Below are 23,356 nucleotides of genomic sequence, written 5' to 3'. Positions count from 1 at the left end.
GATTTTAGACCAGGTCTGTAGGGACTTGGCACCTTTTTCATATTTAGATGGGCAGGAGGAAGGAGGAGGCAGCAGTGATAGAGAGTCAGGGTGAATCTCTTACTTTCAAGTGCCTCTAACCTCCCTCTAATGAGCTAATGTTTTTACAGCCCTGGAAAAAAAATTAATTAGATGATCCATGACATCAGGTTTCTTTGGGAATTCATTGCAAGAGTCCTGTAGGCTTTTAACTGGAGCTCAATGGGAAAAAAATGTTCCTATGCATCATGAAGAATAACTCTAGGGCAAGTGAATAGATTCACTATTTAACACTGTTTGCTGTCCTGTACTGCTGTGCTGTCACTGAGATGCCTCAGTGCCCTCTCGACAGCAGGGGAAGTCAACACCAAGAGGCAAAGCAACAACACCCCATTTTCCAGGGGCAGAGGAAAGAACTGTTCCAGCAGCAGCAATCCACAGTCCCACCAGGAATATAGCACTTAGGCCTGGAAGGTAATGGAGCATATTTTCAGGACTTCCCATGCCCAGTGGTGTTTTGGGGACAATCCACTCTCTGGGCGTGGTGTTAATGCAAAAACCCTGTGTCATGCTCACGGTGAAACAGGATGAATTCTGTTTTCCACACATCCCTGACATGAGCTAAGGTCCCAAACTGAATCCCTTTGTAATACCCAGTGATCCCAGAAGCTGCTAACACACTGAGCCTCTGCAGCAAAGACCTTTTAAGTAAAATCCAGGCTCCTTTTCCTGCTTAAAAACAGTGCAGCTGAAAATACAAAAGAGTCACAACTCATAGAAGTCACTTAAATCTGCAGCTGATGCTTCTGAGCCTTGCTGGGCACCTCTTAATATGACACAAATCCTGCTGACAGGTAACTGTGGGCACAGAGCTGTCCCTGTCTAAACCAAATCTGGATTAGATACAAGTTCTTGCGCTAAATACTTAGGAGCAATGCTTATCCAAGTCTCTTCACAGCCCTTGGGAAGCAAAACCAAATCTATTTCTGTCTCTCTTTTATCAAAGGGACTACCTGGACAGCCAGCCAGTGTTTTCCTTGAAGCTGAAACCCAGAGGCATCTGGCCATGCCCAGAGCAGCCCTGCACCCTTGTCATGCAGGCAGGGGTCTGGATGTGGGCACTGGGCTTCACTGGCCATGCAAGGATGGCCAAAGGGCAGAGGTGGCACTGGGATGCCCAGACTTTGTACAGGGTGTGCCAGGATCCAGTCTGCCCACGGCCAGGAGAGAGCTGCTGTGGGAGGCTGGGGTTCAAGAGAGGGAAGCAGCTCCCAGTGGGGTGATCCAGCAGTGGTCCCTGCACTGGAAATGAAGTTTCCAAACTCTTGAGCTCTTATGTCAAATGAAATACCTGGCTCAGCTGGGCTTTCCTGGCTGACCAAGGTGCCTGTGCTGATTTGTTTCAAATACCAAGTACCAAACAATGCTAATATGTGAGAAGGTTCAGCTTACATTCATGCTGTGTTGTCTAGTGAGCTGGAAATGTGGGAAAGTTTCCAAGTGAGGTAGGAACTGAAATACTTTTGCATGTGGAAAAAACTCATCTTTCGAGGGAAAGACCCAGATCTGACCAAATGGGAGGTGTGCTGTCTTTAGTCAGATTCAGCAGAAATTAATGAAAACTGGCTTAAAAGGCTCAAAATTACAGTGTGATTCTACACCTTTCCTTTTTACCCAGGTGCTGTTCACCTTCTCCAGCATCTTTCACTGCCCCCCTTTCCTCTATAAGAGAGAAATGTAGCTCCATGTACCACGGCCTGTTGGATGTCTCAGGCACTGCTGACTGAAATAAAAACCTTATTTTTTTTCCTGCCTTTTTTTTTTCCTCTGTTTTAATATTAAATGCCAGGGAGATTGGTAAAGATTTCAGAAAAACAAATTGACATTTGGCCTAATAAAACATTGTACACAGTTTTTCCTTTCTGCTTTGACTTGGCAGAAGAGTGCATGAAAGCTCAGAGAAGAAATATTCCATTTTTCCTGGAGGGAGGCAGGAATCCATTAACATACAGTGCTGGAGCACAATATCCTGATATGCCCTTAAAAACTGACACAAAAATGTGAGATCTGTACATTAAAATTAAATTCAGAAATCACAAATGTGGTGGTGGCAGCAGCTCTTCTAAGCAAGATTTATTGTTGTCAGCTCTCACAGTTTTTTCATGTCATATACAGCACTTCCCTTTAAAGCTCCATCTGAGGGAAGCATGCAATCAAGAGAAAGTCTTAGAATTGTGTTTTTAAAGGAGGTTTTTTTGAGGAAGGTATCTTTTAAAATTGTAAAAATGCACCCTTCAGAAGGGAAATTAGGCACAGCCACAAATGCAATGCTCTTATTATTAAGCTAATCACACGTGTTTGTGGATTTCACTCTTTTCTCTTTAAAACATTTTGGTATTGGCAGTCTCAAAAAACTGCCTCTCGGCTTTTTGCTATGGGGCCATGTAGTGAATTAACAAATCTCCCCACCCCTTTGCAGCCTGGTTTCTCCACCCCAAGAGCTGAGTTGGCCTCCAGGCCAGTTTTTAGCTCTCTCCCTCCCAGATGACAGCTCAGGGTTCCTCCAGGGCCTCTGGTGTGGTGTCCCTGAGCTCAGTGCCCTCTGCTCCAGTCCCTCAGCATGACCCACCGGGTACTGCCACCATTCTCCACCTACTAAATAATGGGGATGAGCTAACGGGAAATTAACATTCCCTTGCTACCTTCCAAGAGAGGATGTCTGGATCTGCCTGCAAGCAGCCCCTCCCCACTGTTTAAAAAAGCTGGGCTTCTGCACGAGGTGCAAAATGACATTTTATCAGCCTAATAACTCAGAGGGTCAAAACCTCCCGTGATGGCTCTCAGCAAATTTCTGTGGCAAACTGGGGGGAAAGATAATAAAATGAATGTTACTATTGAAATAAATGACAGAAGGCATTGTGGTTTCATTCCCTAAAATCATCCACTTCTCAGCTTACTGGGCACTGCCAGTTTACCATGAAGCAGATGGCTGCCATTTTGCATGCCTTTGGCTCTGTAAGTTGATGATACAGTTTTTTTACCGGCTTTACAGGCTACACAGCATTAGCCAGGGCAGAACCCTGGAAGATGATAAAAGGCTTGAAGTAAAAAAAATGTTGGTAATTTTAACCTGCATAGCTGGAAATGGGCCAGTGCCTTGGCTTTGGCAAGATCTGTGGCTCTTTAATTTGGGAGCAGGAGTGGAAATTACATCAGCAGCAAGCAAGAAGCCCAATGGATGTAAGGGAACTGAGCTGTTCTTCCTGGAAAATAGAATTAAAAAGTAATGATTGAAACAATGAAGGTCCTTCCTCTCAGGCCAGAGGAGCAAAGCCAAGGAGTGCAGGAGCAGGGATTGCAGTGAGAGATGGAGATTTGCCTCCACCAGTTCCCAGAGGACTGGGGAGAAGAGACCCTGAATGCAGCCCTTGAGAGGGGAGCACAAGGCACCACTGATGAGCTGCTCCAGCTGCATTCCAGGGCCGTGGGAGCCAGTCCTGCTGTGTGCCCAGCTGCAGTGCCCAGTCTAGAGAGGACACTGCGCTGCAGCATCTGCCACGCTTGTTTGGTTTTACTTTAAAAATAGGGCACAGACAGGAGTGTCAGAAGAAAAACTGCTTTTACTTCTGTCTGCACTGAGTGAGCGTGTAAACAGCTACTGGAACCCAGCAGAGGAAGGCTGTCAGCCTGGCAGAAGCTCGGTCAGATTTTCAGCTGATGTAAATCAGGAGGACTCTGTTATTAGCACTGAACTGGCTCACAACAGCTGAGGCTCTAGCTGAGCCACTGAAGTGGTAAATAGTGCTGACAGCAAGTTGTGGCTTCAACAACCTTAAATGAACTCCATTAAGTGCTCATTTCTGAAGAGAATGTTGTTGAAACCTGGAAATAAGTCTTTCAAAGGTTTAACATATTTGTCTGTTGTAGAGGGTTTTATTTTGAAACCAGATGCACTGAGCAGCTCAGCATTGCTCCACATGGCAGGAGAGGCAGCAAAGTAGGGATGGATCCTGCTCCCTCCTTCCTGCTGAAATTGGAAGTAACCTCTGCAGAGTCAATGTCATCACATTAGTGTCAGCAGGACCAGAGGTAGAGCAAGTGTGAGTAATTCCTTCCAGGGAGATGGAGATGATGACAGCCTAAAACCTATCTGAATAATTGAAAAATGTTGGTGATGTTGCATTCTTGGAAATAAAACTGGCACACGTTCCACAGAAAACTCAAAGTAGCTGAAACAATTGATCATGACAGGCTTGAGTGAAGAAACGAAACAGACTCTGTGGGTTTGAGCGACTCCCAGGCAGTTTTAGTAAAACACAGAGTGGGCAGGGGCAGAATCAGGCAGCAAAAATCTGGAGAGAGCAACTTAGGGTGAAGTTTACTATATGAGCCAGGCAGGGAGAGCTCGGGAGGTGGGGCTGACCACACCAGGAGAGGGGATGGGGCCTCATGCAAGAGATCATCCCAAGGGACTGATGTGCCACACAACTCACAGCACCAAAAGCAAGCACTGGCCTCAGGTTAGAGTCAGCAGAGGGCTTTCTCTGCCTTGATTTTTCAAGTACTTGGTTAAGATGTGCCTGCACCATATTTTCAAAGGAGTGATTTTCACTGCAGCTGTGCTGAGGGAAGCTGTGCTGAGGGAAGAGTCCTGCTGGTGTTCTTAACCCTGGCAGTGGGGCTGTCAGTGCTGCTCAGGGAGCAGTGGAGAGGTTTTGGGTAAAGCAGCCACTGCTGAAAGCAGCACAGTGGGAACAGAGTGAACACATCCATGTCCAGGTGAGGGTCCACCTCCTCCTCATACCCAGCAGCTCCAGGGCCCAGGGGAGGCTTTGTGGTTTAGGGGATGCAGAGGCAGTGCTGGATGGATGGTTGGGCTCTGGATGATTTGAAGGTCCTTTCCAACCTTGATGAGTCTATGGTTCTATGTAAACGTTTTTCACAAGTCAGGCAGCAGAAGGTGAATTGGCTTCTAGTGCCCTGCTTGACTCTAGTGCTGGTTCACTCAAGTGCCACAGCCTTTAAGAGAGATATTGGAAAAGAAGCTGGCTGTCTGGAATCACAATAGAGTGAGTGGACATGTTCCATCACTGCATTAATGCTCCTCACTATCCCACATTCAATTCCTTGGCCAGATCCAGCAAAGGACAGAGGCATCTCCCAGAAGAATTTCAATAGAATTCCAGAGAATTACAATGGAATTACACAACAGCACAGAAGATATAATTTATTGGTTATTATGGCTTGTATTTTGTGGATTCCAAAAAAACTCAGCTGAGTCTGAATACTCCAAAAGCTATTGGAGTCCATTCCCTCTCTGAGAAAAAAAAAAAAAAAACAACTCCCAAAATCCCAAAAACCCAAAACCCCAAAAACCCAAACAGGCACATATAAAGCTCTACTCAGTGTATTGTTGTTTATTCATTCAACAACCCTTTAAAAGCCAGTGACACAGATGTGTCAGCGACAAGTTGTTCTTATCTGAAGAGTCAGGCTGGAGAAAACACAAACCATCAGCTAGAGGAAAGAACAGGTGACAGATGAGGTTTTGCTTAGACTGCAGGGTCTGGTTTTTCTCTCTTTCTTGCCATTCCCAGCACAGTTGTGGCCCTCGGCTCTTAGGCTTGCCTACAGTAGAAACTATAAACACCAACAACACAATAAGGTCTAAGATATTTTAAGATTGGCTGTCTGGAGGAAACCATTAGGCATCCATCATGTGGCAGTGTGAACACAAGCTCTGTATGCCTCAGACTGGGAGGTTTTTTTGGTGAGTTCTCAAAACTGAAATATGCAGTTAAAATGGCATGTCAGTAATCTCTGTGTTGATGCTGTTTTTCACAATACAGGTATATTTTTTTTGGGGAATCATAAATACTTTTAATTTTTTTATCCTGCTTTACACTGTATAAGGACAGAGACATTTCTTTGATTATGAAAGCCTGGTTTGGTTTTGTTTTGTTCCCCCCTCCCGATTTCTTGTTGACATGAATAGTCTTTGTCTTTTCTTTTCCCACATTGCTGGAGGATGGTAGCAAAACCATTAATAGATTTGGACCAGCAACACCATTTAAAGACTGTGAGGGGATAAAGAAAGTCTCATTCTTCACTACTGAAGCCTGATACTATTTCACCAGTTAATCCATAGCACCATCTTTGCTGCAACAGATACAGGGATTCCAGGCACAAATGAGCCACTAAATGAGAAAAAAGTCTTTAAACTGATCAAATGAGAGCAAAGCATAAATCATCTCATGCAGATTCCCATATCAGATCCCAGCAAAGATATTTGCCTAACTGTCATGTAGAAAAGACCATCATGCATTGCACAGAAAAATATCTTAATCTTACTGTAGGCAAGTACTGCAGCTAAATTATTTTTGATCATTTTCAGTGAATATGAAATCAGAAAAAAAGATCCTGGCAATCAAATAGAAGATTGTAGGTTTTTAGTGAGCCTCCAAATGTAGATGTCCAGCATCCTGTTAAAACCATGAAACAAAATAATAAAAATATCGGTTACAAGCTGCATGGATAATCAACACTGAAATGTGATACCTTTTAATTGGGGGATATTTTTAAAAAGCCTTGGGAGAAGAAGGAGAAGGAGAAGGAGAAGGAGAAGGAGAAGGAGAAGGAGAAGGAGAAGGAGAAGGAGAAGGAGAAGGAGAAGGAGAAGGAGAAGGAGAAGGAGAAGGAGGAGAAGGAGAAGGAGAAGGAGAAGGAGAAGGAGAAGGAGAAGGAAGGAAGGAAGGAAGGAAGGAAGGAAGGAAGGAAGGAAGGAAGGAAGGAAGGAAGGAAGGAAGGAAGGAAGGAAGGAAGGAAGGAAAGAAAAGAAAAGAAAAGAAAAGAAAAGAAAAGAAAAGAAAAGAAAAGAAAAGAAAAGAAAAGAAAAGAAAAGAAAAGAAAAGAAAAGAAAAGAAAAGAAAAGAAAAGAAAAGAAAAGAAAAGAAAAGAAAAGAAAAGAAAAGAAAAGAGAAAGAAAGAAGAGTGTTTAATTGCAAGAGCAATATTTGGTACTTGGGAAGTTGAAATCAACTTCTGAAATCCAGCTTCCCAAAAGCAAGTTTATCAGAGTTAGGCTGCTGTAAAACAACAGATTTTGTAGCACTCTTAGATTACCATTGAGATACAGGACCTGTTTATTTAAGTGAATTCATGTGGTTTAGTGTACTTTCTATGCTCCAAGTACAATAAGGAGAATGAAGTACCCCATTCAGAGAATTCCATTCAGACCTATGGCACGGCACCTGCAAACAAAACCCTCCTGACCACAACCTCTCAACAAACCCAACAGCTACCCTAAAGCTATTACAGTGCAGAGGCAGCCATTTCCCCACATTTGAATGGTTCCAGAGAAGATAAAAACATCCAAGCCAACTGCTATTTAGCATTAAATTTCCCTTAGCCAGCTACTGCTAATATGTTTTGGGTTTTTTAAAAACCAGTTTTGTACAACTTTGAATCTCCCTCCAAGAGCTCCAGCACATCCTGCACTGCACACAGGATGCTGGGGTGATGGATTGGCCTGGAGCTCTTGTTCCCTCCCTGTCTGTGTTGTCCTGCATGCCACAGGAGCAGCTGGGATGGAAACAGGGCTGTTCTTGCCACTCAGTCAGCTCCTCAGGAGCAGTGCTTTGGCACCTGAGGCATGCCTGCTTCCTGAGTGCTGCTTTTTCTTTTCCATGACCCCATGGGGCAGCTCCCTCTCATGAGATTTCACAGAATCACTGGGTTGGAAGAGACCTTCAAGACCATCGAGTCCAACCCAGCCCCAACAACTCAACTCAACCCTGGCACCCAGTGCCACATCCAGGCTTTGTTAAACGCACCCAGGGATGGTGACTGCACCACCTCCCTGGGCAGGCCATTCCAGAACTTTATCATCCTTTTTGTAAAAATCTTCTTTGTAACATCCAACCTGTATTTCCCTTGGTGCAGCTTGAGGCTGTGTCCTCTGGTTCTGTCGGTGCTGCCTGGAGACAGAGCCCAACCCCACCTGAGCACAGCCACCTTTCAGGAGCTGTGGAGAGTGCTGAGGTCACCCCTGAGTCTCCTTTTCTCCAGGCTGAGCACCCCCAGCTCCCTCAGCCGTTCCTCACGGGGTTTGTGTTCCCAGCCCCTCTCCAGCCTCTAACTGGATGTGCTGTGTCTGAGCTCCAGCTGTAAGTTCCTTGGAGAACAGCCAGCCCATGCTCCTTCCCAAAGCCAGGGGAGGCAGAGCCATCGTGTGCAGTGAGGGAAGAGATGCGGCGCTGGGACCGTGCTGCAGGAAAATCGTCAGCTGAACCACCATCATCCATACACCATTGCCTACTCTTGGCTTGTTCAAGAAGTATTTTTCCAAATAAGAGGATTTTTGCTTTCAGAATAAGTGATTTATAGATGATTTTACCCACAGCAAATCAGCAGGGGGTGAGTTTAGCTGCATTTTGCCTACTCCAGAGGAAGAGAAGCTCACTCTTCTGAAAATCATCCTCTAAATTAATGAAGACATGAATCTACATTAGGATGAACTCCTTTAGCTTATTAAAGCCTCTCTCAGATAATTTCCCTCTGTGTGTGTCTCTACATCACAGGCTCTTCTGTTTGTAATTTCCAAAGCTGAAAAAAAGGGAGATTTTATCTTTTTTTAAGGGTTACCCTCAGCTTTCAGCAGTCAGAAGCAATATGCACAGTAGTCAGCCTAAAATCCCATAGCAAGATTAAAGGCCATGCTGTATGCAGTTATTATAATAATGACAATTTTACCACATTCATCAAGCATAATGTGAGGTGTGTGCCACTGTTAGCAAGGAAAGAAGAACCTAAATGTGATGCCAGTTTATGTTCTGCTGTGTTGGACTTATTACTGGAATCTTTGTTTTATAAAATTTTGCCTAGGATCATTCTTAGTCTCCTGAGGGAAATAAAATCTTTTGTCAATGCCAGTTTCTTTGACTCCCATTGTTTTCACTGTCTTTGGGAACAGATCCTTATTTTTTCTTTATTTTTTTTTATTCTCTTTTGCATCCTCCTATCTAGTGAATAGTCTGATGCAAGAAAATCAGCAAAGGGAAACTGCATTGATGGAAAATAAGGAAGTTATAAAAAAATTACAGAGGCCATTTCAGGAGAAAGAAGAACAATTTTCTGTAGAATGAAGATGCACACTGTTCTTTTACCCTGAAAGACACCCAGAATTTTTCTGCTGTTATTGGGGTGAGGTTCCCCAAAATCTCCTGCATAGTTTTCATGCTGTTGAAGTAGGAAAAACAAGAAAAAATGGAGGATGACATAAATGACACATTCTAATCTGTGGTTCAGTTGTGCAGCCTCTCACACCTCTCTCCTCATAAAGAGGACACAGTGGACATATCTGTGGACAAACTTGCCTTAAAAAGATCCACAAGTGAAACAGAACTTTCCCCAGCCAGAATAAGAACTTCAGCATTGCAATTAACTCCAATTAACCACGACACAGATTTTTTGAATTTACAGTGTCAGCAAATTAGGTTCCTTCTAGAAATTTCTAGATTAAAAAATTGTAGCATTCTTTTGCATTCATCCAGCACCTGTTCTTCTTGGGTTGAACAGAATTTTAAAAATGAGCAGTCATAAATTCTCCAGCCTTATAAATTCCAGTGGGTGGAGAGTGGCTTTTAGCCAGCAGTCCAGTGACTCCTGGCAGTGGTGGAGATGCTCCAGCCCTGCAGAGCTGCCCATCTCACCCCAAAGAGGGGTGGGGTGCCCCTGGTCCTGCTGCTGCAGTAACTCCTGTGGGACCTGTGGGGTTTTAGTGCAGAGCATGGATCCACAGCAGTGGAGGAAGGTCCTTGGCTGCTCTCTTCCACAGTACTTTGTGTTTAGTGACCTTGCTTTGATAACTTTTTACTTGGTTTTCCTTTGCTTTTTAAAAAAAACTTTTCCCCAGCTACACTTCTGTCAAATCCCAGCTTCTACATGAAGTTTTGCACCAAACTGAGTGAAAGCACCAAGATAATCTATTTCTAATAAAATACTTTTCCCTCCCTTTAGTAAACTTAGTGCTTCCCTGTAAAAACAAAATCTTTAGTTACTCAGGTGTGACTAGTCACCATATTAAATCACCATATTACCTCCTTAGTGTAATAATACATTTATTTTAAATTGCATTTTGGAATAACTCTTCTCTTGCTGACATTTAATTTTGCACAGGAGTAACACTATCATAAAAGAACACAGGTGTAAAAATATTACATTTTTAGTAATTATGCACTGTCCATTACTACTAAAAACTAGTAAAACTATCAATATTTCTCAAAATTGCCTGGAATTACTAAGTTTAAACATTTAAGAGGAATCATCTAAGGGCTCTTTTGCAGCATAAGTGTGTGCCAGCTACACTTGACCAGCTACCCTTGACCACTTGCTGAGGCATTTTTTAAGGTCAAATTAAACTTTTTCACGGGTAAACAGCATATTTTAACACTGTAACATTAACATTGCTAAGATACAGCTCAGTTCAGTGCAGGAGAGCATCAGGAGAAGGAGAGACCAAGAGGAGTCACAGGTTTGGTGAATGCCATTTTGCCAGGTTTGTGTCTTTGGCTTTCAGATGTTCTTTCGGCCTCCCAAATGGAGCTCAGATTCTTCCAACAGGAACAATCATCACTGCAGTACCTTTCAGTTCTTGTGGTTGGGGTGTTAATTTTGATAACAATTCCAGCCTGGACTGAGAACTTTCCCCAGGTACTGTTTGAACCAACATGGTTTCCCTACCCTGACCGAAAGAAAAAGTTTTTAATTTGGAGAAGCAGCAATATAGACATTCCTCCAAATAAAAGAGCTTAACTGATTTATTTTTCCCCCAGCAAATTTTATTTCCAAATGCACATGCCCTTGTAGGACCTGACCCAAACATGTCAAAGTCCTCCAGGTGGATTCTTCTAATTGAACATGAGCCACGTGAATGCTGGATGTTTAAAGCTGAACAAACCCTGAGGTTGCTGTTCTGGTCCATGGAGCAAGAGAGAAGCAACCAGGCACCCTGACTCACCTGTTGTAGGCACCTGCTTCAGGGTGGCATGAATCCTCCCCTGGTGTTTCTCACAGTTTCACTCACTGCAGACTCTATTTCTCCATGAATGAAAAAATGCCCCTAGCTGGTAACCTGTTAGTTACCTTGTTGTTAAACCACACTGGCAAAGCTCTCAGGGATTAATTCCAGCCTGTTTTGTCAATTTCTTGGGTTAGACTCTGGATCCTTCAAGTTCCACTACAAAGAGCCTCCAGTACATCAAATTAAGACAGAAGAACCTTGTGGTGACCCATGTGATATGGGAGAGCTGACCTCACCAGTAAGTCTGAACAGGCAGGTGTCAAGGTCACTGGGCTAGTGTGTGCTGTGAGGAGAGCCTTTCTCTGTTTGTTAATATAAAACACCAGGGAGTCATGGCTACATTCTAGCACAGACCAGATTAGACCATTTTTACAATAGAAGTTTTCATAGGCTAGAAAATATTACTTCCCCTTTCATCACTCTAAAAGACTGTTCCAGAGGGCAGACAAAAATCTGCACTAAACACCAGCTGACTTTGAATTCTGGCTTCCATGCAGGGGCCAATATTATCTTTCCTAGGCTAACAAGAGTCGGTCCATTCAGTTTTGATGCTGTGAGACTCAGACTTTACTCTGCTATTTGTTATTTGGGCCACTGCTGTTGTCTCAGAGCCCGAGCAGGGGACTGAGCCTGGATTGTGTTGCACCAGGCTAAAAGAGCAGGAAAAACAGCTTCTCTCACAAAGTGAGAGCAAGAGCTGAGGTTTTCCTCCAGACCTGAGCTGTAGCAAGGTTGCAACAGCAGCACTACATCATAGTACAACCTCCTCCTCCGGGCAGAGATGTTCAAGGTGAGCCAGAAGATCTGGGGTGTTTCTCCTCCTTTTGTAATGTTCAGTGACTGGGGAGGTTCTCCAGAGCTATCACAGCTTCTCAACTCCATGTTCTCACAATTGCTTTCCCTCGTGATCTTCTCTACTCTGTTGGCATTTCAGCACATCTGAATCTCTTAATTTTCTCTTTCTCCTTATTTTTCTCCCTGATTTCTCTGAGAATTTTTCCAGACGTTGTTATCTGCAGCTCCCATCTCTGCCTCCTTGCTGCTCATTTTCCCGAGCTGCAAGTGGTTTGCATGGTGGTTTCTCCTGTCATGTTTTTATCAGCCCTTCTCCAGTAACATTCCTGCATTTGCCCATTTTTGCCCAAGGTTTTGTTTACCTTCTCTATCTGCTCTGGGTCCACATGTTTTGGGGCTGTTGGATTTCTCATAATTGCACGGTTTGGGTATTTTTTTTAAAGGGTTGGGGTTTTATCTTGCTAAGATGTATGTTTCTCTTTTCTTCCTGCATTCGTCTGTTCATTTAAAAAACTTTCTTTTAATCAAATGAAAGGAATTAAAAATGAGGAGGGAAAGCCCAAGAATTTAAATTCCAGTCTTCTTTCTACCACAAGGAACCAAGAATTCTTTCTATTTAAGACAATCACAGATTTTATCATTGTGACTGGTTTCCATTAACTTTGTAAGTAGAAAGACATTTAGTAAAGTTGAAAGCTGTCTCTTACATGATGACAGACTTTGCCTGTTTTAATATTTTTACTGGTTAACTACCAAATCCCAAGTCTACCACTGTCTACAGCCAACATTTAGTGTTCACTACTCCTCTGGCAAGAAACATGACTTAGAAATATCTCTTTCCTACTAAGCTTTTGAAATGTATAGTGTTTTGTGTTAGAAAAATAGCAGTCTTAACATGTGAAAGAAATTGTCACAGCAAGGCCCCCCCACAGAGAAAGAAACAGCAAAAGAAAGGATGAAAAGTGTTAGGCAGAGACTTTTCTTCAGTAAAAGCAAGCCATGAGAGTCTACTCTAATAAATACTGGTGCATACACCTCAGGCAGGATGAACTGGTTATATAGATTGAGAAACTGGTTAAACCAACGATGGTGCCATGCTGGGATGCAGTGATGCCAAGAGGGATTTTCTTTTTAGAAGTCAGGACCCAGTTTAGTCACGTTGAAACCCTTATTGTTGCTGTCAGCATGCCAAATGAAGCCCTGGAACCTGGGATGTCACCTGCCCCCACACCTGGTGCCACGGCCACCTGCAGCTGCTCTCACTCCTCTCCTCACTCAGGAAAATGGGAACAATAGGAGCTAAAAGAATTCTGAGCAGGGATGTAGGTAACACTTTCAGTGTAAGCAGCATTGACTGCACTACTTCCAGCTCCAAGCTCAGGTCCAACCAACAGCAGGAAGGCACTGCCAGCCCAGTTCTGCTGTGAGGAGTAAAACACATCCCCCTGGGAGAGTTATGTTGGTAAAAATGGCTGTGTAGGTAGAGCAGATGTCCAAAGAGCTGCTCCCAGCACAGCTGGCTCAGAGTGACCCCACAGAAACCAGTTCTGATGGCTGCCTGGTCCTGATGGCTGCTGGCCAGGGGGCACAAGGGAGGGCAGTGATGCTCACCTGGCCTGCCCAGCGGTGCTGAATTGAGACCCCTCATCCTCCACCTGGTTTTCCCCCTCTGCCGAGGAAAGCAACAAGAAGCAAGGCACTTCGCTGTGCCTGTGAAAGGAGAAATTTGCTCTTTCTGGTTCTTCTGAGGTTTGTCTTCCGTGCTGCAGAGTCCATCTGGCCCCAGTGACACATGACAAATGTCCCAAAGCTGCCTTTACCTTCTGCACCTTTTCCAGGTGCTGTCTGTTTTAGACTAAAGGCCAGAGAAGTCACATTTGGATAGAGGACTGAGAAGGGAGACAAGCTCCTCCCTTAACCCATATCCTTCCTGCCCAGCTTTTTCTCCTTACAGTTTCTTGGGAAAGCTTTTCTGTCACAAAAAGTTTTTCTCTGATGTCCTTCTACATCGCATGTACCTCAGTATCTGAGCTTCTGAAAGGCTCCAATATTATGAAAAGTTGAAAAAAAACCCCAAAGAAGGCCCACAAAGCTTTGCAAAATTCCCTTCAAGAGGGTTCCAGGGCTCCCCAGCAGGGATGGTGTGGAGACACATGGGGAGTCTCCTCCAAGCCAGGCAGGGGAGGACTCAGTCAACCCAAACACCACTGATCTCACCTGCCCTCAGAACTGCAGTTGTGACTTTTCATCCTGTTTGCTTCTCCTCAGATACATCTGTTGCTAATTTCATTCTCAGTTTATTATCAAGAAAATTCTTCCTTACTTAATTATTAGGAACAGAGAATCCATAATGTACTCAAAGCTGTGAAAATGTAATCCTGGATAATTTTTTACTCTCTGAGAAAAGTCACTAGGACTGATCTATTCTTTCAATCAAGTACACCCATTTAGTTTATTTTTAACATTCCTTTCATTATGTTATGAGCTTCTTAAGGATAATGAAATAATTGCTTGTCTCTTTGATTGATCTTTGTTTTGAAAGGGAACTTTAATACTGTTATTTCTAGAGCAGGCTTACAATATAATACAATTAAAGGAAAACATGACATTAAAACACATTAAAGCACATGTTCCAATAATTAGACCTACAATTCTTGTCAACCAGAGCCCTGTGTAAGGAGGAGTTACTGTAAGAATTTATGAGGGAATAATTCATATTATTCTGCCTAATAAAGCAAATATATTAATAATGACATTTTATGACATTGTGTAGATGTGGCAATCAGTGAAGAAGTTCCTTCCCCAGACTGCTCTGGAAAGCTGGAAACATGATCCCTGGCATTTTATTTTGTTAACAGGAAAACATGTCAGTAGGAAGTGGTGCAGAGGAAACCTTGGACAAGCTCTGATCTTCCAGATCTAAGAATTCTAGTTTGCACAATTGTCTGAGATAGCAAATGATGTGGGAATTCAAAACCTGACATAATGGGGTATATCTGAAATGTGGATGTGCATACATGCAAATTAGAAGGCAAAATAAAAGGGGTGAAGAAAGCAGAGATCCTGAACCTGGATGTTCATGCTGCCAGGCAGGAATATAGTTGTGCTGATGATTAGACTGCAAATGGGAGAGTATAGGCAGATTATACTAGACTGAATAGGCAGGCATCTCCCCCAAAGAATTAAACAGAATTGGTCAGAAGAGCCTTTCACCATGTTAGGACACTGATACAAGGGTAAGGCTGTAGCACTGGGGTCAAGGATTTTCTAAAATATACTTTCTTTTCCACTTTCTGTAACCTCATTTCTCAGTAAGAAGGCTGAGATCCCAGATAATCAAAATACTCAGTTTTGGTGAGGTTTTTAAGGTCCAGTTGCATTCAATTTAAATATTTGGGGTTTGGCAAGAAAGGGTGGAATGGTGGAAATTTTTCACTTTTTTTGAATCCTAAACCAAATAATCTTTTCTTCATTTGAGATCCGTGAAATCACTTAGAGACTGCTTAGAGTTTGGTTGGATTTGTACTGGACACATAGCCTGCCCTCTGCCTTGGAGGAAAGGACAAGTGGGTCTGGAGCATCCGAGGGGGCTCTCTGTGGATGCATGTGGCTCTGATGAGGTTTCAGTGATTTTGAAGTGAGTTTTTATAGCAAATGCAGATTCTCTAACGATAACGACTGTCTTTAACATCCACTCACACGTGGCACACGCAGTGCAAACCCACATCAGCGCTTGAGCAATATCTGGCAGGGTGATTTGGCAACTTAGGAGGGAAAGGGAAGACTCTTGAGTGAACTAAGAAGGTTTAGGTCATGCTCTGCGCTTGTCCAAACTGGAATCACAGGTTTTATACTTCTGCTTTGGAGAGCCTGGGCCACCGTTCACAGCTGACCGCCGTTACTTCTGCTGTGTGCATGGCATCTCCAGGTCTTCTCTGAGAGCTCTCCTGGCTCTAGGGCATGTAAGAAGCAGTTCCAACCTGGGACTATCCAGAATTCAGAGCTCATGCTGGGAAAGAACAGTGTCCTTGTTTTTCAGGAGGCCTGCAAGCCTGCGTTCGTAAGCGCAGATGACGGCAATAAGGCCTTTGGGAGAATCTTGGCATGTTGGGACTGACTGTTTTTCTGATGGAGAGCTGAGATAGGATAGGAGAAACCTTTATCCTCTGGCTGAGCAAGAACATCTTGAATTTGTTTATATGTATATGAAAAAAATTAATCAAACCTCCACAGGCGAGATTCCTCAAGGATGATAAACACTCGGCTAGCTTAGGAATCCTGCACAAGAAGTATGGGTTAACCTGGAGAGCTGTTTAACTCCAGATACACTTGAGGAGCAAAGCTGTGGGGCACAAGTAGAGAAATATCACCAGGAGAGGTCCAGCATTTTCTGTGCACAGAGCAGGTACTGGGCCACTCCAGTTTTACCCACTTGGGTGTCTTTCACTCTCTGTTATTAACAAGGCCAACAAATATTACTCCCCTCCTTGCTTTTATTTGGTGTCCCAGAGGTCAGAACCTGATCTCTGCCAGGATGAGTAAGGATCCTGGCTCGGTGGCAGATAATCTCTGAGTTTCAGTTTAAGGAGGATTAAAAAGAAATCAAACACAGCAATGAAACACTGGTTTCTCTGGAAGATGGGTAGGGGTGAAAGCGAGCCCAGCCTCACCTCTGCATGACTGAGACAGATGATGGTTGGATGTCAAAGTGATTTGGTTTAGCCTGAGAGGTAAAACGGAGGCCACTGCTTGGTTTTGTTCCCCATCCCACCTTCCCTGCAGCCCAAGAACTGAGGAAAGCCTCAAGTGAGACAAGTAGCTGGTCAAACCTTGGGCTGCTTGAGTCATTCACTCATCATTCCTACACAGCAAGATGCTAATGATAGCTGCCTCCTGAGGGGTGGATTCAAATCCACTTTTCCAGAGAGATTTGAACCTGCCATCTCCCACACCCTGGCTGAGTGCCTTAAATATTTGGTAGAGTATCTGGATATCCTCTACAGAGTTGTAAACCTAGGCCAAAAATAGTTTCCAGCTGCAACTATATGACTGATTTGACCTGAGACTACTTGGGAAGGGGTGGGGGATGGTGTCAAGTATTTTATTCACAGAAGAAAAATAATTTCCCTCCTCTATTAAGAAGACTGAAAGGAAGAAGCTCTGTTGCTACAGGAAATGAGCAGTGAGATCTTTTAGACAAGGTTAGGAGGCTACATTAATAAACACCACCTTTTCCCAATCTGTAGTTTGAAAAAAATATAGAGTTCTTCTCCCTTTCTCCTTTTGTATATAGCCATACACTTATGTTTGGGGTTTCAGGATGTCCTAGCATATGTCCAGCATATTCTCATCATGTGCACTAATAATGACACACATTTTATGGTTGTTACCCCTGGGAGTGCAAGTGGGTATCTCAAATGCACAATGCCTTTCCAGAAAAAAATAAAGACCAAACAATCCACATTCAAAGTATAGAATCATAGAATTATTTAGGTTGGAAAAAACCTTTAAGACCGTAAGAATCTGGTCCTAGGTTTTAAAAGGTTTTTGAAGTCAGGCTTCTAGAATTGTATTTAGGCTTATAAATAAATAACCAAATTTTCACATGGGCTACATTCAGCTTCTCTTAGATTACAAGGTTGCAGCAGGAAGGTAAACATTTTGAAAATCAGCATAATTAGGGGCTTGAATGCAGTCTCAAAGTAGAGATTTGCAAAGGGAGTTAGGAGCACAAGTTCTATTGAGAAAAGGTTTAGCAGTTCCACAAGCACAATTTTTAGGTATCCATTAGGAAAATCACAGCTTTGCTGGAAACACCTCTGGATTCCTGAGACTTCGTCCATTTGGCAGCCAGGCACCAAGTTCTGTCGTCTGACCCGAAAAGAAGTCTACTGAGTTCTGTATAACTTATGTAGCCTTTCTTTGGAAAATAAATAAATCACTCAACTGGAAATACTCAGAAAAGCTGGGCATACGTCCAGATACAGTGTGCCTAGCTTAGTGGCAAAAAAGTTACGGCACACATCCTGCATTGTCAAGAACACTGAATGTTTTGGCTGCCCTAATAGAAAAACAATAATTCAATCATGTATTGTAAAGGAATTTCCTGCAGAAGTTTGGGCCCACTCAATCATCCTATTAGATTTATCCTTAATGTGGAAGAACAGCACATTAGATTCATTACATACATTAGGCCAGCTACGTTCATTTCCAGATGGGTTTCCGTAGAGTGGTCAAAATGCCTAAAAAAAGGTATTTTGAAGATGCCTTTATATGTAACTCCTAAAGCATGATAATAACTGTGCAGTCTTACACCACTGTATGCCCAGTAATTCCTCCTTGCAATGGAAGGACACATTTAACACAACTAGCTGCAAGTATTTTATAAATCAGTAATGACAGGCCCACAGGGCTGGGATCATTGTTTTATTTTGCTGGCAGGGGCCCACAAGACTAGGATATTATGCAAAGAAGAGAGAGGATGTGTGAGGAGATAGTTATGCTAATATACAGCACTCCCCCCCTCCCTCTCTCCTCCCTGGAGTAACTGTCTTAACATTACACGTGGTGATTTGTCCTTGGCAGTTCCAAATTATCTACACCTGTTGGCTCTGGCACACTAAATAAATACCACATTAAAGATTTCTCTATTCACCAAGAATGAGGAAAATGCAGTTCAAAGTGCTCTGCTACAGCCCTACAATCCTCACTGAAGTGTTTTAGCTAGCTTTTGATGAGGGGAGCTAGATGAGTATCAACACTTTTGAAAATAGGGCTGCAGAGCAATCTTTATGCAATTTTAGAGATTTAGCTTTCCTAGAGCCTTGCAGACTTGGTCCTGGCTGGGGTCTGGGATGGTGCTACTGGGAAATAGCCCTGTGCTCCCATCAGAGCCTGTAAGGGACTGTGTCTATGATGGAACAAAAACAAAAGTGAGGGAGATGTGTTGCCTCTGGAGACAATACTCTCTTCTCATGCAATGCTGGCTAGAATCCTTTTCTTAAAGCTTCTCAAGGACCAGAACCTCTTGTGTTTGTGAAGACTGGTTGGTCCTTCACTGTGTGACCTTTTCCCACTGCCAAAACACAGCCCTCAGCAGACTCTTAGTGTTGAAAAGATACCCTTTAAATTCTCAGGGTCCTTTAGATATTTCCTCCTCACATTCTCATTCCTCTCACAAATGTACCATGTGTCCAGCTTCTTCTCCCTCGATCAGAGACCTGGATGCTGCTGGTTAGCCAAAGGACCAGTGATCACTTCCCATCGGGGTCCCAGGCCAGAGGAAGAGCCGAACTTTGAGGGGCAACTTTTGTAAGTCTCTCCATGAGAAAAACAGAACTGCCTCTTCAGAGGGAAGATGAGCTTATTGTGGGAGGTGGGTTTTGCTTTTCTGGTGTATAGCACCTTCTCTGCTGATCACACTGGACACACTGCAGATGTGCAGGGATGGGCTGAGGTACTATTTCAGTAAAAAAATCACTCCTGAACTGAATTTGCAAAAAACTGCTCCAAAAACGCTCATTACTTTAATAAAAAAGCACACGTAATTAAAGGACTTTGTTTTTTGCTCTATGCCTTTGCACATGCAGGGTGCCCAACCCAGACCAGCACCCAGTTGTGATTATGAAACATCACAGAGCAGCTGCCCCACTCAGCTGCACTGGGCTGGGCGCTATTTGGGGCCACTTCTCTGCCAGGGTTACCAGAGATGTGGAAGTTCCACAGCAGGAGTTTTGACTGATGCAGATATGGAGAGTTGTTAATTACACACAGCAAATGACTGCAAACCATCACTCTGACTGTACTTGATGCTGGGAAAGGTTTTACTATTCTTGGATCTGCCACAAAAACATTTCAAGCTGTTACAATGCTTCTCTCTGCAAAGAGGCAGAAGGCTCCAGTATTTCAGCTGGGCCAGTGCAAACAGTTTCCTCACCACCTTTACTCAAGTGTCTCCTGATGATGCCCCTGGACCTTGTGTTACACTCCATTACACACATGCTGCCACATGTAAAATACATCTGCCTTCCATGCATGTGTAAATATACATGCTTTGCATTCACGCATGTAATACAGGTATCAACTTTCCTAAGTCCACAAGATCTGCAGCTTTACTGGTGCACAAGCATGTCCTCTGCATACTTAGAAATTATATCAACAAGATGTGTGTGCCAAGACTTTTCAGGAAGGAATCTGAACCGGGTGACCAGCCAGAAATTTCAATAAGTGCCCATAAAGTGCTGTAACATGCACTGGAGCTGCATGTTTGCTCCTCCCCGTGCCAGCAGCAGGGGCAGGCAGAATGCTTTGTGGTGGCACTCCATCTGTCCTCCTGCACATCCAGAGTTTTTAAGCAATAACTCCTGTACCCTGCTGGGACAATTTGCCAATAATATAATTTTACATATGTTTGAACTGCTTTTGTGGTCTCAAAAAAATGCTAAAAGCACACGTATTTGTAAAAACTCTGGGTTGCCTGATGTGCTGGAAACTTGCTAGGTGCCTATAATGTTTCAAACTGAATCTTTTCCCTGTTCATTTCTTGCCAGGTTTTCTGTAGTCCCAAGGGGTAAAGTTCTCATCTGTCAATTTCAAATTACTGAAACTATAAAGTTGAGAATATGACAATTACCAAAATCGCAGAAATGATAAATGGAGGGCCTATTTAGAATATTTTTCTATGTGATCTCCTGCTGTGATGAATCCAGTCCCCACTCTTCAAGTCCTGAGTCCTTTGTTCTGCACTGATGGAAATAGTTTCATACAATTTCCCATGTCCCACAGGAACAGTTCACTGTGCTCATTGCATTAATTAATCTTTTCTCTGAACTTGCAATGTCTCTAATACTAGATCTGTGTTTATTGTCAAATTCCATCTGTAAATTTGTAAGTTTGCAATTTTCTTCACCTTTCCTGACAGTCAACACCTTTCTTCCTCAGTGTTTGTGATATCCAGAGCAAAAAAGAGGAAACTGAGATACAGGTCAACTAGACAGTCTTTCTGTATATCAGTTCATTTTTATTGTTTATTAAAAATGGAGAAAACCTGATTTGAAAAGTGAAATCCTTATTAAGTACACTGTTAAAACTAAGTAGCAATTTGTTGCTCTTGATACAGGGAGGCTTGACACATTTTTCTTTCTTGTATATTTTCCAGCCTTATTTTGCTCCATCACTTAACATCCATTGCAGGAGAGCAAAGCCTCTCCCTGAACAAAGCTCTGCAGACAAACTGGGATTACAGACTTCATTCTGATTTCCTGTATGTTAGAGAAAATACAGTATGATGCCAATTACTTCGGGGGGGACTGGCTTTGGATTTATACCACTCTATCTGAGATCATAATTCTCCTTGTGAGTAATTGGGGTCACGTGTCTTCCTTTTTAACTTCACCACTGCAATGCCTACGCCTCATGCTGGAGGGTGAGTAGCCTGAACCATCCCAGATGACTGAGTCATGAACATTTTTTCTAGATGAATACATAAGAGTTTATATGAGAGCAAGTAATTGCTCTTCATATGTGCCTGGGATATTATTTCATTAACCAAACTACTCCCTGTTCATGCAGAAGCCCTAAAGATCAAGCAGCTGCTAGTGCCAAATTAGGTTTTCCGTGGGGTTAGAGCACAAAGCCAAAACTTTTGGGTCCTTTTTCTTTGCCTTCTTCAATTTGTGACTTTAGACAAATTCCCTGGGATCTCTGTACATCAGTTACCTATCTATAAAGTTCAATGAAAGCTTAATTTACAAGGGAAAAGAGATGTGAAAGTTAAGCATAAGGGGCCAAATTCTGTCCTCTTACTCATACTGAAACAGTCCCAGGCTCTGTGTTCCTTGACTGTTTGGCTCCATGACATCACCAAGGAAAGCTGCACTTGGTGTAAGTTCATGTGTTTACCCCGGCTCTCCAGACAGGTAAAACACTCTGGAACAGGCTGAAATTCTCCAGTGAAAGCTACCCTATAAATGCAAAATGTTCTTGTGACTCAGGTTCACTCTTTGTTTGGGTACAGATTCAACATCTCACTTCATTGGCTTATGGGACAGGTTGTTATTACAACACTCTTTCCTACCTCCTAACACCTACTTAAACAGAAATCACTTCTTACTGGTCTCATGTTCAGGGCACAGAAATCTATTTAAACTTGCCTTGTGACATGAAGAAAATCATTAAAATCAACCTCAACCCCTCTGCCCCTGAGGGATTGCTGTCTTGTAACACCAAACTGCTACAGGTAAAGCCTTTTCTTTTCTCTCTTTTCTTAGGAAGGACCTCAGCTTCTGAGACTGAAGAGAATTCTCTGAAGCCATGAGAAAACAGCATGAGGAAGCAAGGGCATGGGGGAAAAGAGAGGTTCTGCTCCCAAAGGAGGGGTTTTAACGTGGCTGAAGAAGGGAATTAAGACTTCAGATCGAGTCTTTAGCGCCATGTTGGGTAAGTGGCACCTTTTAGCATAAAATCACTGTATGGAGAGTAAGCAGAATATTATCAGCTATGTTTATATAATAATTTTATTCTTATATTAATTTCATGCATGCATGAGTGGATATATAACCTATAAGGCACTAGAGATCTGTTTTGCCACATTTTCTCCCCATGGCAGTAACTTTTCCTCCCTATATGTAATGTTTATGCTATAGTCACCCAGGTTAGTGATTTAAAAAATGTTATTTTCAAAATCTCACTGCTGTAATGTTGGCAGGTTGGTTTAGTACCAGGATGGGGTCAAACAGAATGACCCTGAGCCCAGCAGCCCACCTAACACCCCCTCACACACACACTGGACACTTCTTACCTTGCTTTTCACAAGCCCAAGAGTCCAAACCCATCTGTGTTCCAGAGATCTATTAGTGCACACACTAAAGAGCATATTTATGATACCACAAATATTTAAGCACGGTCTCTGCAAGTGGGAGGAGAAACTGCTCTCTCCAAGAGCTTTTGGCCATAGGATTTCCCTTTCTTGCCAGCCTCCATGTGTCCCCCTGAAGCAATGGGTTTGGCAGGGAGGACTCAGATAATCATCTGACATCTTTCACAGTGCTCATAAAAAGAGCTAGGAAGAACTCCTTACATATTATCATATGTATTTGAGTTTCCACAGGACAAAGCAACACTTCCAGGAAAGGAGGGAGAAGTGTGCAGTGGGTGCTAAGGCATTTAGGGGGTCATCTGCCAGGCAGTGGAGTGGGAAAGGAAGGATGCTGCCAACGTGTCTCATAAAGCTCTGGCCAGCTCCTTCCCTCTTCGCTTTCTTGTTGGGAAAATTCAAGTTTTCTAGCCTAATGTATAGTGAGACTATGAAATGAAGCCGATGAAAATGGGTCAGTGTCAGAGGAGGCTCCCTCTTGAAAGGCTCAGAAGGCCTACTATGCCAAGCAGACTCATTTCTTAGGGAAGTGTACTGCCTTCCTAGAGTCCAGACTAAAGATATGAAGAGAAAGCTTTCTGCCCTGGTAT

The 23,356-nt window shown here is 43.1% G+C and overlaps 1 long non-coding RNA gene across 1 annotated transcript in view; it reads left to right on the top strand.

The window, feature by feature from the left end:
- LOC137478352 (uncharacterized) overlaps nt 1-22,757 on the top strand; it is a 56,366-nt gene extending 33,609 nt beyond the window's left edge. Inside the window, exon 4 of the long non-coding RNA XR_011001522.1 lies at nt 22,162-22,757. This is a non-coding gene — a long non-coding RNA (uncharacterized lncRNA). The remainder of the gene's footprint in view (nt 1-22,161) is intronic.
- Nucleotides 22,758-23,356: the final 599 nt, after the last annotated feature.

This window comes from Anomalospiza imberbis, chromosome 8 (assembly GCF_031753505.1).
Source record: "Anomalospiza imberbis isolate Cuckoo-Finch-1a 21T00152 chromosome 8, ASM3175350v1, whole genome shotgun sequence".
In the NCBI taxonomy this organism is placed as follows: domain Eukaryota; kingdom Metazoa; phylum Chordata; class Aves; order Passeriformes; family Viduidae; genus Anomalospiza; species Anomalospiza imberbis.
Note: the sequence above shows the minus strand (reverse complement) of the source record. Positions and strands in the feature narration are given on the sequence as shown.